The 18,237-nt window shown below is 41.4% G+C and overlaps 2 long non-coding RNA genes across 2 annotated transcripts in view; one reads left to right on the plus strand and one right to left on the minus strand.

Moving 5' to 3' along the window:
• LOC144293947 (uncharacterized) overlaps positions 1 to 11,503 on the plus strand; it is a 33,522-nt gene extending 22,019 nt beyond the window's left edge. The window contains exons 2-3 of the long non-coding RNA XR_013361297.1: positions 6,234 to 6,295; positions 11,384 to 11,503. This is a non-coding gene — a long non-coding RNA (uncharacterized LOC144293947). The remainder of the gene's footprint in view (positions 1 to 6,233; positions 6,296 to 11,383) is intronic.
• The window catches only part of LOC144293945 (uncharacterized), a 36,747-nt gene continuing 20,204 nt past the window's right edge, over positions 1,695 to 18,237 (minus strand). Inside the window, exon 2 of the long non-coding RNA XR_013361294.1 lies at positions 1,695 to 2,232. This is a non-coding gene — a long non-coding RNA (uncharacterized LOC144293945). The remainder of the gene's footprint in view (positions 2,233 to 18,237) is intronic.

Raw genomic sequence — 18,237 nt, forward strand, 5'->3', positions numbered from 1 at the left:
ATTGGGATGTATGGGGAAGATTTGAGAATGATAGCTAAAGGGCACAGGATTTCTTTTGAAGGTGATGAAAATGTTCTATAATTATGGTTGTGGTGACAGTTGCACAACTCTGAATATACTAAAAAAAAAAAACCTCACTGAATTGTGAATTTTAAATGGGTGAATTATGTATCAAAAAAGCTGTTACAAAGAGAGATACAAAAGAAAGAAAGGAAGGAAGAAAGTCCAGAGAGGAAGAGGGAGGGGGAAGAGGAAGGGAGGGGTACCAGCATTATAATTTGCAGAAAGTGCCAGCAGCTTGGAAGAAAGAAAGAAAAATAAAGTTACAAGAGTAGAGAAAGTGCGATTATTTCATGGACGGGTTGGGTTTTAAAGCCTCTTTAATAGAAAGACATTTATTTCAGTTGAGGTCTTCAGGAAGCAAGGGAATGAACCATATGAGTGTCTGGAGAAAGAGAGTCCAGGTAGAGGAAATAGCAAGTACAAAGGCCCTGTGGTAGGCATGAGCTTACCACATTTGAAGGACAGCAGGGAGGCCCAAGTAGTAGAAGCAGATTGAGTGAGAAAATAGGGGGACAAGGAGAAGAGATCCAAGGATCAGGCAGATAGGGCCAGGGCATGTAGGGCCTTATAGACCACCATGCTAAGGACCTTGAATTTTTACTAAATTAAATTGAAAGTGATTAACAGAGTTTTCAGAAGATGACATGCTCAGACTTCAATTTTACAAAGATCATTCTGGCTGCTGGGTGGTGAACAGACTGAAAGATGGAGTGCAAAGGAAGTATCAAGGTCAGGGAGGATGCCACTGATACAGTCTAGGTGAGATGCCTTTGCATCTGTATGTTGTGCTTTAGTTTCTCTTTTATCATTAAGGAGACAGGACCCAGGATCTGAAAACTGCACAAATCGTTTAGAAACAGAATTGCCTGGAAAAAGTACGAACAAATGACTGTTCACCCAGAGTGCATAAACCAGCTTGCTTCAAATTTCACTTTTCACATCCACATGATATTGTTTAAGTACATGTTTGATTTCTGTCTCCCCCATTAGACTAGAAAATTCATGGTGTCAGAGCCATGTCCATTGTGTTCTCTGCTATATCCCTAGTGTGGAGGACAGGATCAGACACAAAGTAGGACCCCATAGAAATACTCATTGGGACCCCTGGGTGGCTCAGTGGTTCAGCGTCTGCCTTTGGCTCAGGGCGTGATCCAGGATCCGGGGATGGAGTCTTACAGGGAGCCTGCTTCTCCCTCTGCCTATGTCTATGCCTCACTCTGTGTGTGTCTCTCATGAATACATTTAAAAAAGAAAAGAAATAATCATTGAATGAATCAATGAACGTGCAGTTATCTTCAACCATTTTGTCCCTAGTGGTTTTTATGGGTGGTAAAGACAGTAGGTGACCAGTTAACATCTGTGCCTTCCTCTACATTCATTGTCCAGCTTCCTTTGCAATTAACTGTGGCTATATGAATGTAGTTGGCCAGTAAAAAGGGAGCAAAGATAACATGCACCAAGGCAGAGTGGCTGGAGTGTATCTTTTCATCATTCAATTCTGCTGAAATGCTCTTGAAGACCATAGGTTCCAGATGGCATACTTTTGAGATGGAATAGGACCACCTGACCTATGTAAGACTTTTTGAGGGTAAGAAACATACCTTTGTTGAATTAAGCCAGTGAGACATACCTTTTTCAACAGCAAGTTTTATTCCTCCAACCCAGTATGCTTTTTTCCCAAGTATAGAGCTTCACAATACACACTGCACTGCTAGATCATTTTGGATAATGATAGTTGGAAGTTGACCATTGCCCCTCAAGTGTAATTTTCCTTGCTGTTGTCTCCTTACAGAGTGAGATAGTTTATGCTTTTTCAACTATTCCCATCGCAATTGGAACTGTGATAGTAGAGGAGCGGCACATTTCATAATTTGTGGAAGGCGCTCTGTCATTGGACCAACGGCCCTCTCGATAATAATGGAGGCAATCTTGTCAAGTTCTAATAAATGGGGCTGGACCTCCTCCCATAATTTTACCAGTAATTGGAGGCAAAAATGTGAAATCTTCATTCAGCTGGGAAAATGGGTTGGCAGCTGTTTGGAAGAGATGAGCATTGACTGAACTTCCTTTTAAATGTCTCTGGCTTGATTTGTTCATTTCATCTTTTTATTCTCTGCCCACTCAAGTTCATTCTCACTTTCTTGCTAGCCGGAAACCAGTCTGCAGGATCTAGAAATAAAATGGAGAGAAAGATGGTTAGGGTAATCAAGATCATGTTTTATATTTAACACTAAGTGAGCAAACCCACTATTTTTATCCAGTATACCCTGATTAAAAGAACACACTTTGAAGATCAATAAAAAAAACAGCTCATTGTAGTAGGAAATAGAAAACTCAGACAGGACAACATTCCACTCCTGAGAGCATCTATAGAGTTCAGTGTTAATCTTAGCATCTACTATTTACCCTGTAAGCCTTTAAAATTATAATAGCAGCTAATACTTTTGAAAACGTGTATGCCTTTCATCCTCACAAAGTGATTAACTCACTCAATTAGTTTCTAAGGAGCAAGTGGTTGCTGGGGTCAATTGGGCATGGAGGTAGTACTGGTAGCCCGAGTACTATCACCAGCACACAGAAGGTAATCCCATGTTGCGGTAGCACTCTACACCCCGCACTTGTCTGGGCTGCTGCTTCCTCTCACATCTGTGGGGGATACTGAGCCTTGAAAGCTTTAGCTTCATTAGCTTCAAGGTAATGCCACCACTCTTTCGACACATGTCATAGTCCTTCCATTGCCCAGAGAATATTATTGAGACCATTTTATAGCTCAAGAACCTAAGCTCGTGGAAGAAAGTACCTTTGCCCAACCCCTACAGAGAGCTGATAGGTGGGAGGGCCAAGAGTCCTACGGGCCTTGCCTTTTGCACATTAGGGTTCATAGCAGCTAGTTCCATTGTTTTGGTCTTTCTGGTCAGGAGAGAACATGGGACAGCAGAGCAAAAGCTTGGGCAGAGAAAGCAATAGAGAACCTTGGAAGTTCATCCTCATAGCCTTTCTCCTGCGGCCTGATTTCTCATCAACTAGAGAATGTCTACTTTTCTCCACAGGCATGTGTGTTTATTCTTTATGAATTTTCCTCTTTCAATAAGGTTCTTGGTGCAAAGTTCACTTCCTTTGCTTATACAGAATAATTGGGGGAGATGTGCTCCGACCCTAAACTAAACAATCACCCACACTCCTGGGGCTCCACCTGAGTCCTGGGGCCACTATGATTTGGCCTCTTGCCCTCCTCCCATTCCCCATCCCAGAAAAGGCTTACATTTTTACCCCACACTCCTACATCCCTGTCATGATCTTATTCATTCAATAAATAATTACTTGTCAATTTTGTGCCAGAACAACTGGAGACACTGAATATTATAATTAGAATATTAATTATTCTAATATTTCTATTAGAATATTAGAATATTCCATAGGGATGTGGAATATCCCTTAATACTAGAATATTCCATAGGGAAAACAGAATAGTACTTCTCAGTGATGGCTAGTTATATTAGCTTGACAAGGCCATTGTCCCCAATTGTTCAGTCAAACTCTAATCTGGGTGTTGCCACAAAGGTATTTTATAGATGTGATTAAAGTCCATAATCAGTTGACTTTAGGTAAGGGGAATATGGACAATATTGTGGGTGGGCTTGGCTCAGTTGAAAAGTCTTAAAAGCAGAACTGAGGTTTCCCTGGAGAAGTAATTCCACCTATGAACTACAGCTCCAGCTCCTGCCAGCTCCTCTTTTTCCATTTTTTAAAAGATTTATTTATTTATTTATTTGAGGGAGAGAGAGAGAAAGAAAGTACATGTCTGAGTGGGGAAAGGGGCAGAGGCAGAGAATCCCAAGCAGACTGCTCAGCTCAGAACTGGAAGTGGAGCATGAAGTGGAGCTCAAAGTGAGGCTCAATCTCATGACGTATGAGATCATGACCCATAAGATTATGACCTGAGCCAAAACCAAGAGTCTGATGTTTAACCAACTGAGCCACCCAGGTGCCCCCTGCCAGCACCTCTTGACAGCCTACCCTACAGATTCATACTTATCCAGCCAACCTTTACAATCACATGAGCCAATTCATTGAAATAAATCTCTTAATCTCTGTCTCCTACTAGTTCTGATCCTCTGGGTTAACCCTGTCTGATACATACTTCTTGAGACCTATGAAGTAATCTGTCTCAATCATGCAAAGCAACTTGGTTGGCCTCCTTGGTGATCCCACTTACATTAAAATCTGAGCCAGGGATCACCATTTTAGGTGACTTCCGAGTTTCTGGGAATGGGTACAAAGCAGGGATGGAATTCAAAATGGAAAAGTCAGTTGCCATTCCATTGCTGGTCATGATTTGATAAGCAACCAAGAAGCCATGGGCCTTTGAATAACAGTTCCAACAAAGTCATTTCTCCCTACCAACAAAGCAAAATGTATGGTACAAAATGAGGATTATACCAAAGAAGGGTCATTTTAGAGGTACCTGCGTGGCTCAGTGGTTGAGCATCTGCCTTTGGCTCAGGTCATGATCCCAGCGTCCTGGGATTGAGTCCTGCCTGTGTCAGGCTCCCTGCAGGAAGTCTGCTTCTCTCTCTGCCTAGGTCTCTGCCTCTCTCTCTGTGTATCTCATGAACAAATAAATAAAATCTTAAAAAAAAAAAAGAAGGCTTACTTTAGTTGTTTGTAGGTAACTAGTATTTTTCCATATTAAAGGCAGTGCCTGGCTTATATATCATTAAGAACTTCATGAAAAACAAAAACAACTAAGAAATGGTGTTGTCAATATCTGTCCTGGGCACTAAAATCTCATGTTTCCATTTCCTGGTGTGTAAAATATGAGGAGTGGACTTCCCCAAGGTTTTTCCAATGCCAGCACTCTGTGATTCTCTTTGATAAGCCTACTGGCTTGCCCTATGAATTAAAATGGTCTTCAAAGTAAAAAGTAGTCATGCGTGACTTTGGGTGGGCTCAGAGAATCTTAATTATGGAAAACCAACCTTATGAGGAGGCCTACTCCAATGTATGAGGGCTATAGCTCCCTAACACTTTACAAGTCTACCTTCTGAGAAACATTTGCACAATTATGGGAATCTCCTGAAACTGAAAACTCTGCCAATTACTGTTTATCACAGTTTCTGGATTCACTCTTCCAGCACCAGATTGTGAGAGAAATACCTCCATTGCTGAGATAACATTGGTTTTCTCAGATTTTCAGTGAGTGAATAATGACCTGAGACTTGGGGTCAGTATAGGCAGAACCTTCTAGAAAAGGAAGATCGATGTGAGGGAAAGGAAAAAGGGATCCTCCAAATTTGGATTGATTTTAGTGTGATTTGCATAATGAAAAGCAATCAAGAAAACTGATTAATTCTTTTCACATCCTGCCCTGGAGGCATATATGGGAAAAGGAGATCAGTGGACCTAAAATCAGGGAAAGTGGCTCCAAGCCTCCAATTCCACAAATATCCCAGGGAGGCATAAATAATGTAATTTCTAATCAAGTGTTCAGCCCCAAAGTCAATTACATGATCAAATGGTCTGTGCTTCAGAATAGGCAGGGGACCTCCAACCTATCTGTAGACAGAAAAAATAACTTGTTTCACAGATTTTGCATAACTTATTCCCAAATCTGTATAGATGGTGTGGTAAGGAACAAAATACAAATTAATTTTAAAAGCCTTATGAATTCCTTGTGGCTTCCAGTCTTTCAACCACTCAGGCCACTCAAAGCATAACTAACTGCTTGTACACGGAGTCCTTGTACAGCACAGTTTTTGACTTTGAAAGAGGGTCCTCTGAGCACAGTGGTTGAAACCACAGCCCTTGCCTCCACAGGCCTCTGCTCAGGTGGCACCCTCTTGGCAGAGGGCCAGAGAAGAGGCTCTGCAATGCCAGGCTCTGCCCAGCCTGCCCACCCTCGGCTCCATGGGGTCCCGCCAAGCCCACAGTTGCTGTTCTGTCCACACACACCCACATCCCCAATTGTCAGCAGTGAAAGACATCCCCAGCTGTCCTGGGTAAGAGCGGACACCAAGAGAGGCGCCTGGGCCTGCTCATGTGTGAGCCTTAACCTTTAAAGCACAGCCCTGTGTCACAGCACGGCAGTTTCAGGAAAATCTCTCTGGAGCTTAAGCTTAGCTGTTTTCTTTTTTCTTGTTTTTTATTTTATCTCTTTCCTTTCTTGCCAGGCAGGCTGTTTGCATTTCCTTCAGCAGAATGTATGGTTCCCATCTCATCCAGCATAACTAAGGTAATCTCTGTTTTGTTTCTAAAAATGTCATTTTCTGCTTTTTCCCCCCACCCCTTGTCTTTTTTCTTTGAGAAATACGGATATTTAGCAAGGTAACTTGTGGGAATTTTCTTCCTGATGCTTTCTTTTAGCATTACCCAGTCCAGATCTGAGGCAACAAAACACTCATCTCTCCATCTTTAGCTCTAATATGAAATTTGATAAATGGGTTAAGCATACATAACGTGAAGCAGAATGGTGAACCTTTGCAATTTTTTGCTTATACATCTTTTGGTATGGGAAAAGCATGACACTGAATTTTGGATATGCTCTCGTACTTCTTAAACGAACTCTAACTGTTTTGATCTCTGTCAAACCCAGGGGATTTCAAATACTGATGTATTTCAAATACATCATGCTTTCAATATGACTATACATGCATCTGGGAAATATTCTAGCTTCCATGTCATAAAAGCACCCATAATTTCTTGCTGCAGGTACCTCCATATTGGAATAGTCAGTTATTAGACTCCGTGTTTTCCCATTCTCATTTCAAGTATTCCTGAAATTTAGCTCAATACATTAAGCTGATTATGTTGCTGTCAGATGGATTTCCTGAATTGCTAGTACCAAGTACTTTGCTCTCTTTACTTGACACCCAGCTTCTATTTACAGCCAACAGATGATCAGAAGCCGGGGTCAAGGGTAGTTGTTGTTTGGTCAAGCCCAGCTGTTGAGTGCTGATTGGTAATTGGCAAGGTGTGGCAAATGCCATCTAGCAGTGCCAGGTCCTGAGAGCGCTGGCTACATTTATTTAATTCAGGCAAAAGCAATTCACTTCAGCTTTGCAGAAGCAAACTTAGCTAACTGTTTTGGACACCCCAGGTAGTCAAATTGGTTCCCAAGTTTAGACAGAAGTTGAAAATTAAAAACAGCACTGTCTGAAGTCATGGGATCTACCACAACACACTTTGCCTTTCTCTCTTATTTAGGATTGAGACAGAAGCATGTATATCTCGATCCCTTTCTGACAAATAGCAGTGAGTACTTTTACAAAACATAAATGAGGAAACTGACTTCTGTAGCTTAGATGGATGAATATTTTCATAGTTTTCCAAATATTGGAAGACAGAGATTACACAATCTTATGAATTAGCAGGATATCAGAAATTGGATCAATGCTAAAATAAATCAGGTAATGAATAAGTTAAATATACATTTCAGGGGGAAATAGAACTCAAGTTGTTTTTAATTGGTGGATTATAGGCAGTGCTATTGCATATCTGCACTGTAGGGGTTGGTGAGAAAATAGCTGCTCTGGTGGCTAAAGCACTTCTGGGATTGATATGCAGAACTCTCTGCAAGATTTATGCAGATCATGCTTTGTACTTGTGAATAACTTTCACAATAATTTCAATCATCATTAATTAACAGGCATTGTGTGAAAGACAGAAGCTGTGTAATATCTAGTCCTCAGGATCTGATATTCCGTAGTCATTTTCCTTATCTGAGGACTAATGAAGCCCAGCATCTTCTTCACTATCTTTCTGAGGGAAGTTGGAGTGGTTTCCCCTTTTCAGAGAGGAAACTGCATCACTATTAAGAATAAGTTCTTCCTTGGGAGCCAGAATACCCCTTGACCTTAGTTTCTTTCTTGGAATTGAAGTATCTAGGCAAGTATGTTCCAAGGAAATGGGACTCCTTGACTAGAGATGGTTAGTTTACTTTGAGGATAAGAATAAGTAAATTGCCTTGCTCATACAAATTTTATTGAGGCTCTCAGAATATTCTCAAGTTCAGAGACCCTGTTTTTTAAAGCAAGTGACATGGTTTGGTGGCTGAGAGCATCCACTCTGGGCCCACTAGGCCCAAAGTTGAATCCTTACCCCTTACTCTGACTTTTCTTAACTTCTTCCAACCACCAGTTTCGTATCAGTAAAATGAATATGGTGAGAAATGGGGGTGTGAGATGGCCACTGCTACCTGTACATTGTGGTCCATCATGTCACCTCCCGCTCTGGATTAGCCAAATCACAAGTCACCAGCTGGGGAGCTGGGTGTGTTTCTCCTGGGTTCTGAGTGTGTCTTTGCCTGTCCTGGGCTCAGATGCTCCCTTAGGGCTGAGCACAGATAAGATGGGCTGCCTGAAGCATCTATCTGCTCTGGCTGCTGTGCACCCATTTCTCTCCCATTACTTCTGGACAGAACCTTGCTAAATACCACTGTATGGGTACATGTAGTTGGCCCTTCCCTAATATTTATTAGTTGTGTGATTACTTTAAAGACAACTCTAATAAAATCCTAAATGTTCTCGCTGTTAGTCTTTCCAGGTATGTGGAGGAAATGTAGGAAGTGATTGTGCTTCTGAGTTTTGATGTGAAAAACACCACACACAAAAAGAAAACCCAAACCAGTAGCATATTTGATTGATAACATATGTTTTACTATAGAGTTCTTGAAGACATGATTCATTGAAGAGGCAGAACAAATGGTGCATGAATGTGAATGAATATTTCAATTTCATTGGCAATTTTTAAAAATATAAAATCAAAGGACAATGAAATCCAATTTTCACCTATTAAATTAGCATATTCAAAGACAAGAAAATGTATAGCTAGTGAGGCTGCAGAAAGGAGAGTAGTCCCACTCATGGCTAGTGGGAAATTTGGTACAACCACTGGAAAGCTATTTGCCAACATGTAATAAAATGCCTTTACAATGTTCATATCACCCAATGTAGTCATCCATTTTAAAGAAATAATATTTTTTAAAAAATGAATAAAAATGTTATATTCAAAGATATCTGTTGCAATGCTATAATTTTAAATAGAAAGAATTGGAAATAAGTTCAGCATAATAAAAGGATGGCTAAATATGCTACTTGGAATGAAATATTATACTGGCATTGAAATGATAAATAAATAAAAAATATTTTATTTATTTATTTGAGAGAGAGACAGAGCCGGAAAGGGGCAGGCAGGGGGACAAAAAGAGAGGGAGAAGCAGACTGCTCGCTGAGCAAGGGGCTGACACAGGGCTTGATCTCAGAACCCTGAGATCATGACCCAAGCGAAAAGCAGATGCCTAACTGACTGAGCCACCCAGGCATCCCTAAAATGAGAGTTTAGTGATGATCTATAACCATACCTACCATTTATAAAGAGTTCACTATATGTTGGGTCCCAGGCTAAACACTTTGAGTATGTTATTTCATTTAAACCTTATGATAGATCAGTAACCTCCTAAATTATTCCTAATTTACTTATAATTTCATTTAGATTTATCTGACAAAGTAGACAATTGAAAAAAATGTTGGGCAACCCGGGTGGCTCAGCGGTTTAGCGCCGCCTTCAACCCAGGGCATGATCCTGGAGACCCAGAATCGAGTCCCACATCAGGCTCCCTGCATGGAGCCTGCTTCTCTCTCTGCCTGTGTCTCTGCCTCTCTCTCTCTCTCTCTCTCTCTGTCTTTCATGAATAAATAAATAAAATATTTTTTTAAAATGTTAACATGGGAGAATGCCCTTTATATTCTTTTAAGTGATAATAACAAATAAGGAGATGCTTGCTTTGAGTGTCTGCCTTAGGCTCAGGTTGTGATCCCAGGGTCCTGGGATCCAGTCCTGTGTCAGGCTCCCCACAGTGAGGCTGCTTCTCTCTCTGCTTTTGTCTCTGCCTCTCTCTCTCTGTCTCCCATGAATAAATAAATAAAATCTTTTTTAAAAAGTAACAAGAATAGTAATAAGCATACAAAAATGCATATAGTTTTAGCTCACCTATGTAAGGATAATAACACCCCCCCCCCATAATGTTATAAATAGGTATCAAAACTTCAAACAGCATGAAATGTAGGTTTGTATTGTCATAAAGTTCCTGAAGTGCAAGTGGATGACAGCTCATTCCTGGTCACCCTCCATCCAAACTCTCATTATCCCAGTGCTGTGCCTATTTAGTGAGAAATTTACCAAAATATTGAGAATGATTCTTTGTATTGTCACATTATGGGCAATTTATGCTTCTTCGTATTTTCCAGGTTTTCTACAATGATTATATAGAAGTATTGCATACAAAAATAAAATGCTTCTAAAAACTGAAAAAATGGAAAAGCAATTTGTCTTACTAACTTTTTTTAAGTGGGTAGTCGCTTCTTCTTTCCTATACTCCTTTTGGTTCTGACAGCTCAGTAATGTAAGCAGGAAAGGGAAAAGGCAAAGCCCAGTGGTGGTGGTGGTGGGGGGGGGTGGTACATGAGGCATGTCTCCCTCCAGGCTCTGGGGAGTGAGCCACGTGATGCTTGTGGCAGCATCTGCGGTCGCATATGTTACAAGTGAAAAAAATACCACAATGAGATTGGCAAAGCTCTGGGCATTACCCAACCTCCTGTAGCCACCAAAAATGCTTAAAACAAACAAACTAACTAACAAAAGAAAGATACTACTAAAGAGTAAAGCCCCTTTAACATGCTAAGAACAGAGATGCTCCCCCAAGTCAGCATGTGAGGCTAATTAGGGCACAGTCATTCTCTGAGAAGAAACAAGGGGCAGGTTCAGAAGCCTGTTCTGCTGTTTGTAGGATCTCTAAAGACTAAATGAATTCATTTGAGGTGGCCCAGCATCTCCTGACTCTGAGGTTCTGAGGCTGCCCTCTGAGGAGGGTGTGCCCTCAATGCCTGCAGAAACCCAAGCAACAGGGGAAAGGCCTTGGTTTTAAGCACCGGGGAACCCCCTGGGGGGTGGGATGCCAGACTGGGTTGGGCCCCACAGGAAGTGCCCGCTTTTGTTGAGGTGACTGTGCTTAGCAACAGAGGGCCCGCCCTTGTTTGCTGGGGCTTTCCTGCTGGGTTCTGTGACTAGGTGGCTCAAATCAGAAGGTTCAAAGAACCCCCACCCCCTGGCTTAGGCCTGAGGGCTTGAAGTTAGGTTGAGTTCAGAGAAGTCAGAAGTCATTCTCCCATCCAAGGACAGGCTGAGCAACTGGGAGGGCGAAAATGCCAAGTTCAGGGTTCCAGATGGGCTGCCAGCAATATAACACTGAGTTCTCCAAGAGTGCCTTCACATTTCTTCAGAGCCACTGACTCATCCATTCAGCTGACACTCAGTATTGTTGTAGGCGCTGGAGAGACCAAGTAAAATGAAACACCATAGCTGCCCTCCAGGAATCCAGGGTGGAGGCAGAGAGTCAACAAGCCACAGTGGTGGACTGAAGACCAGAGGACCATGGGCACTCCCTGGAGAAGAATCTCACTGAAGCTGTGAGGGGTGGGGGGTTGGGGGAAGCCCAAGGGCAGCGGGGAGGGTGAGGACAGCTCAAGGAAGACAATGATTAGCCATGTCTTATTTTGCTACTTCTCACACTAATAGGCATAAGAAATACCTGAGGACATTGCTAAAATGCAGGTTCTTTTTTACTCCACAGATCTGGAGGGAAGCCTGAGATTCTGCATTGCTAACTAACTAGCTCACAGGTGATGACAGGCTGGTAGTGGCAAAAATCCTAAGTGATAATTGAGAGAAAGCTAGCCATGTAGGGAAGCGGGAAAGGATATTCCTGAGAGGGGGGTATCCCACATGGGCCATCTCAGGAGTAGGGAGGTTGAGAGTTGAGGTTTTGTTAGGTACCTGTGAAATGGCCTTGGGCTTGCTTTTAATTCTATGAAGGCTTTAAGTCACTCTTTAAAAAAAAAAAAATTATTTATTTGTTTGTTTGTTTATTTGAGAGACAGTGTGTATATATGAGCAGGGGGGAGGGAGAGGGAGAGGAAGCAGAGGGAGAGGGAGAAGCAGACTCCCTGCTGAGTGCAGAACCCAACATGGGGCTGGATCCCAGGACCCTAGGATCATGACCTCAGCCAAAGGCAGACGCTTAACTGACTGAGACACCCAAGTGTCCCTAAGGCACTCTTTAGGACTCAGTCCCAAGCCTGGTATTCTGAGAAACACGTTCCTAACACAAACCTGACATGTGTCCTTCTGCTCGAAGGTCTTATTTCCTTCGTAATCCTTTTCTGCCGTGTAGGTGATAAGGTCCTCACAGCAAATGTGGTGGTGGATGACTAGTCACTGTGATTGAGTTCAAGTCCTAGGCTGTGAGCCCCCAACTCTGTGAAGGAGGTCAGGGCTCTTATATTCCACAGTGCCTGATATACATGAGTGGCTAGTGCTCATTATATATTGAGTTTGTAATGAATGAATTTTAATACCTCAGATTGGGCTCAGCTGCAAAGAAGGAGAGTGGTTAAGAGCACAGACACAGACACTGGAGTTAGAATTCTTGGGTGCAAATCTTGGCTCTGCTGTGTGCTAGCTGCATGATCTGGGCATACCCTGTGACCTCTCTGTGCCTCAACTTATTCATCTGTAAGGCGGGGATGATAGTACTTGCCTCAAAAAGTTGTGACCCTTACATAATACATACACATTACTTCCAACAATTGTAAACATTCAATAAATGGTACCTGTGATTTTTATTAAGAACTAAAGTTGATATTAGACAACTTGACCACATATTGATGGGTTTAGTTTGGTAAGGATGGTAGGACTTACAATTAGACATCATTTATTTTTGCTATGCCTGCCTCCCATGAACATATATAATGACAGGTAACTGTATCATTTTTCATAAAGTTTTTCCGTGAATCTAAAATAGGAAAACGTGCATAAAGATAGAAATAGGGGTCTTGGCAAAATATTTCAAGTGGGACCCTTAGGGATGAGCTAGTTTCAGAAGAGCACCTCTAGTAATTAGGTAGGGAATGTCATGTGGGAGAATTTTATTCTATCTCCCTGTAAGATCACCTGAGGTGGGCCTCTGGAATTCCAGTAGACCATAAAAATAGGAATATTTGATCAACAACCAGCCAGTAGGTACAGTCCTAGCCGAAACGGTATATTATATGGGTGAGAAGGACCAGACACCTTATGATATTACTACTCAATACTGTTGTGGAAAACTCACAATTTAAAATGGTTACTGAAAAGCTCTGGGGCTAATACCGTTTATCTTCTTTTCTCTTCTGTCTGTGAATACTTAGGTATGTACTGTCCAATACAATATACAGTAGTCATATGTGGCTATTTGTATTTAAAAAAATGAAATAAAAAAAATAAAAAATAAAAAATAAAAAAATGAAATAAAATTTAAAATTCAGTTGCACTAGGCATATTCCAAGTGCTTCAAAGCCTCATGTGGCTAGAGGTTAACAAATTGTACAGCACGGATAGACAGAGAACATTCCATTGAACAGCATTGACTTAGAATGTAAGTTTTTTTACTTTGAGTTGCAGATTGTAATTGAGATACCCAGAGATGGCAAAATCCAGATCTCATGCAATGAGGATGTTGCAGAATTGAATACAAAAATTAGGAAATGTAAAGAGTAAGTTTACTTTCAGACAGTAAAATTTGGCTCTCTTATTTTTTTTGTTCAACAACTATTGAATAACTAGATACTCTATGTGTAACTCTAAACTAGGGATTGTGGGGATGACCGCAAAGTCTGGAAGATGCAATCGCTGCTCCCAAATTGCTTCCCATTGAGTTGGATAGATACTAAGTATTGGAATAACATTAAACAACAGTCCAAGGAAGTTTGTGAGAGGAAAAAAAACAGAAACAGTGAAATGCTATGAGACCAGAGTGGGTTTGAGTAAAGACACAATGCCTGACTTTGACAGGACAGGAGGCATAAGTGGAGCCAAGCCAAGGAGACAGAAATGGGCATAGCAGTACCCTGGGGAAACAAGAAGCAGATACTTCAGATGAAATTAAAATACTAGTAGGCAGTCAGATTGGAAGTGGGGCTGTGGTCAGATTTTTGAAGGACTTGGATGTTACTTCAAGATGATTAGACTTTATTCTGAAGACAAGGGGAATCATAGAAGGGTTGTGAGTAGAATATAATCATGAAGGCAGTACTTTGCCAAGGTGAGTCTGGCCAGGGTTAAAAAACTGGTCTGGAGGAAGTAGCCATCTCTGCTGGGATACTCTGCTGGATTGTGGGAATCCAGACAAGGGATGAGAAGGATCAGAAATAGGTCAATGAAAGGGGAAATGGAAAGAGAGGTGATAAAAAGGAAAACTTAAGAAGTTTAGACTAAGCAGGGAAGAGAAGTGGTAGAAACATAGACAAAGATGGCTTACTGGCTTCGGATATTTGAGGTTTAGGAAATACTTGTTGATTTGCAATTTGACAGGTGGCTCCTAGATGTAATGCTGTTGGGTCATATCTTGTACCTCCATGAACTGCTATGTAGTGTTCTATGCATTTAGTATTTATCTAACTGCAGAGCAAGCAAGTTAGATCAATGATTGCATCCACCAAGCTGTGCTTTCTTTCCTGAAGCCCCTAGTTTAGTGCCATACAAGGACCAAGTGACCAGTTAGTGAACAGCTATTCTGCAGTTAAATGTAAAGTCAAACCCTATGTTCTAAACCTGCCCTTTAAATTTACCAGGGTAAAGAGAAGAAGGAATTACTTATTTGTTTTAAAATAAAAGTCCTGAGCAAATGTTTCATTATTTTGGTGAATAAAGACAAATGCCTACAAAATTCCTGTTGTCTGAAAAATGGGGGTGCAAATACATCCCTCATAGATTGCCAAGGATTAAATGAGATGCATACAAACTACCTAGCAAGTAGTAAGCCAAAAAGATACGTCATTCGATTCTTATCTAATGAACTGAACAAGCATATGTGGGATTGAAAAACTCCATACATAATTTTATGGTGCCCACTATCTCTCCACTTACTCATTTATTGGGTGCCATAAAATAAGGGAAGTTCCAGGGTTATTCCAGATCACTCCAGGCAGAAGTGTTATAGATCTTATTTGCTCAGTGAGCCAGAATCCAGGGAGGGCCCAGCCTCAGAGATAATCGCACACTCAGGTTTCTGGCTCAGCCCTCACTTGTTCCTGCCTCTTTTACTCTTTGGCTCTGAGAGCATTGCCAATGGTGCATTAGAAGGAAGGACACATAATGATATTAAAGAAAATTTTCCAGAAAAGAAAAACACAGCCATCTGCATGTGATGTGACAGGTATTTTTTCATCAACATGAGAAAATCAGTATCACTATACTCAAATTCAACATGTCCACTACTGCCAGAACCCATGTTAGGTTAGGTCAAGGCACCCTATGTGAAGTCCATGGCCTCTACTCAGGGTGCCTTCTGCCTGCTTCCCCTTTTGTATATCATGGTCAGACAAAGCTATTTAATAGGCCCCCAAGGAAACACTTTTACCTGAATGGAATCTAAATTCCACTGTTTCATTTCCCTTCATATATTCCATTCACAATGTTGATTCAACCATATTTTCTCGGGGGATCCCTGGGTGGCTCAGCGGTTTAGCGCTGTCTACAGCCCAGGGTGTGATCCTGGAGACCAGGATCGAGTCCCACGTTGGGCTCCCGTCATGGAGCCTGCTTCTCCCTCCTCCTGTATCTCTGCCTCTCCCTCTCTCTCTCTCTCACTCTCTCTCTCTATGTCTATCATAAATAAATAAATAAATCTTTAAAAAAAATCAACCATATTTTCTCATTTTCCAAGTGCAGCCTTAAGTGAAGAAGTGCACTGTTTACTGGACTTAAAGATCCAATAACTTACTTCCCTTCTATGCTTTGGCTACTGTCCTTACCCAAGATGACCCCTCTGTTGCCCCTTGCTTTGCTAAATTTATTCATTCTTCAAAATGCAGCCAAGACCTACTTCCTCCATGAAATCCTTTCTGGTGATTCCAGCCTATAGGCATGTCATCTTTTTCTGAACTGTACTTACTTACAGTGACAAAAAGTTTACCATTCTTTGTCTCTTGTTTCTTACATGTGTTTTTCCAACCAGACTGAAGTTGGGGTCCATGTCTTGCCCTCCAAATCACATTATCAAGATTGAAGGTAATGTCTCTATGACATTTAAAAATCCTGGGGCACCTGGGTGGCTCAGTGGTTGAGCATCTGCCTTTGGCTCAGATAGTTATCCTGGGGTCCTGAGATCAAGTCCTGCATCAGGCTCCCTGCAGGGAGGCTGCTTCTCCCTCTGCCTGTGTCTCTGTGTCTCTCTGTGGGTCTCTCATGAATAAACAAATGAAATCTTGGAAAAAAATAATCCTAACTCTGGTTCGGGGCTTTCAAAGTGACATCTTAGGGATCCCTGGGTGGCACAGCGGTTTAGCGCCTGCCTTTGGCCCAGGGCACAATCCTGGAGACCCGGGATTGAATCCCACGTCGGGCTCCCGGTGCATGGAGCCTGCTTCTCCCTCTGCCTATGTCTCTGCCTCTCTCTCTCTCTCTCTCTCTCTCTCTCTGTGACTATCATAAATAAATAAAAATTAAAAAAACAACAATAACAACAACAAAGTGACATTTTAGAGACCTGACCAAGGGGCAGAAGCTTCTATCTTTTTCTTCTTCCCTACCTAGTCTCATTCTTGGCTTCTATCATAGAAGTTCTGATTTTAAATGCTTTATGTTTTGAGTACCTTGTCTTTGAAGAAAAGATTCCTAAGCTAAAGCTTGAGAACTACAGATTTCAGCAATTAGAAATACAAGAGTGAACTGACTAGTTACAGTGGCAAGGAGTATTGTAAATTGACCCATTTTCATTCATGACTATCTGAAAGCTGAAATACTCAGGCCAAGTCAAGTAGAGGATGGGGCTCAGCCCTTGGGAGATCTATCTCTCTGACAGGAAATGAAATATGTTCTTTGTAGGAAACTTGGAAAGCATAGAAAAGTATAAAGAAAATGAGTCATGTCTAATACCACCACCCAGTAGGAGATAATGCTAATCTTGGTGTACTTCTCAGTTTTCCCTTCATATACACTCACATGAATATAACTTGTCATCACTGAGATTATCCCACATGCTGAATTAGGTATCCTCTTTTCACATGCAATTATATTACAAGCACTACAGATCTTCTTAAATGTACTTGTGATCATTCATTACGATGGGTTGGTTTCCCAGGAAGCAGACTGTCTTGCTGGGATGCAGTTTGGCATGCAGGATATTTGTTAGAAATAATTGGTTCTTGGAATCCATAGCTGAAAAAAGGAAGAGAAGGAAGCAGGAATAGACACAGAGAGGGGTTGAGCCATGATGTAGGCCCAGCGAAGGCCTTACCCAACTTTATGGGCAACTCTGAAGCAGGGATGGCTCTGGAGTTGTCCTGGGTTGGAGTGAAGGGGCTGGCCTTTTAAATCCCTAAGGGGATCATGGATTGGTTTCATGCTGTCCCTGGAAGGATGCATTATCTTAGGCTAGATATGATCTTAGGTTCTTCAGCCCAGGCAGTCTTCAAAGAGAACTCATAGCTGAAGGCTGTCTTGGTGTAGCATTCCCAGAAGCCAGAAGAATAACTCCTTCATTCTCAAAGGGGGATCTGGGCAGCACATCACAGCCTTCGCTATACCCATAATACTACATGGTATGGCCAATTAACAATAATGGCTGAAATTGAGTATATATCTGTGACAGTATTGTGTTAGGTGATCTTATTTAGCCTACAACTACTCAAATGAAGTGATAATTGATGCTATCCCCTAATTGGGTTCCACAGCTGATAAGTGGGGGAGCCAGAATTTGGACCCCAGGTCTTTGTTTTGTTATACTTAAAAGAGTGGTTTCAGGTAAGAAATTGAGTTTTCTAGGAAAAAAAAAATCTTATTACATATTGAAGAGATGAGAGAAGTATGTGGCACTTTCCTCTTTGAAATGACCTAGAAGGATGATTTTCAGGAGTAATAAAAATGATAGTTCCTAGCCCTTAGATTAGGAGCACTTAACCACATGAGGGCACATTTTTAGAAGCTATGAATAAAGGACAATAGACACCACAAGGAGTTATTTGCAACAGGTTCCATTCACACTCTCATTTAAAAACACAAAGCAGCAACTACCAATTGATGTGGAATCTCCAAGTCAACCTGGCCCCTTTTTGTTACCATGCATGTAAATTATTATTTCTA

This window comes from Canis aureus, chromosome 22 (genome assembly GCF_053574225.1).
Source record: "Canis aureus isolate CA01 chromosome 22, VMU_Caureus_v.1.0, whole genome shotgun sequence".
Classification (NCBI taxonomy): Eukaryota; Metazoa; Chordata; class Mammalia; order Carnivora; family Canidae; genus Canis; species Canis aureus.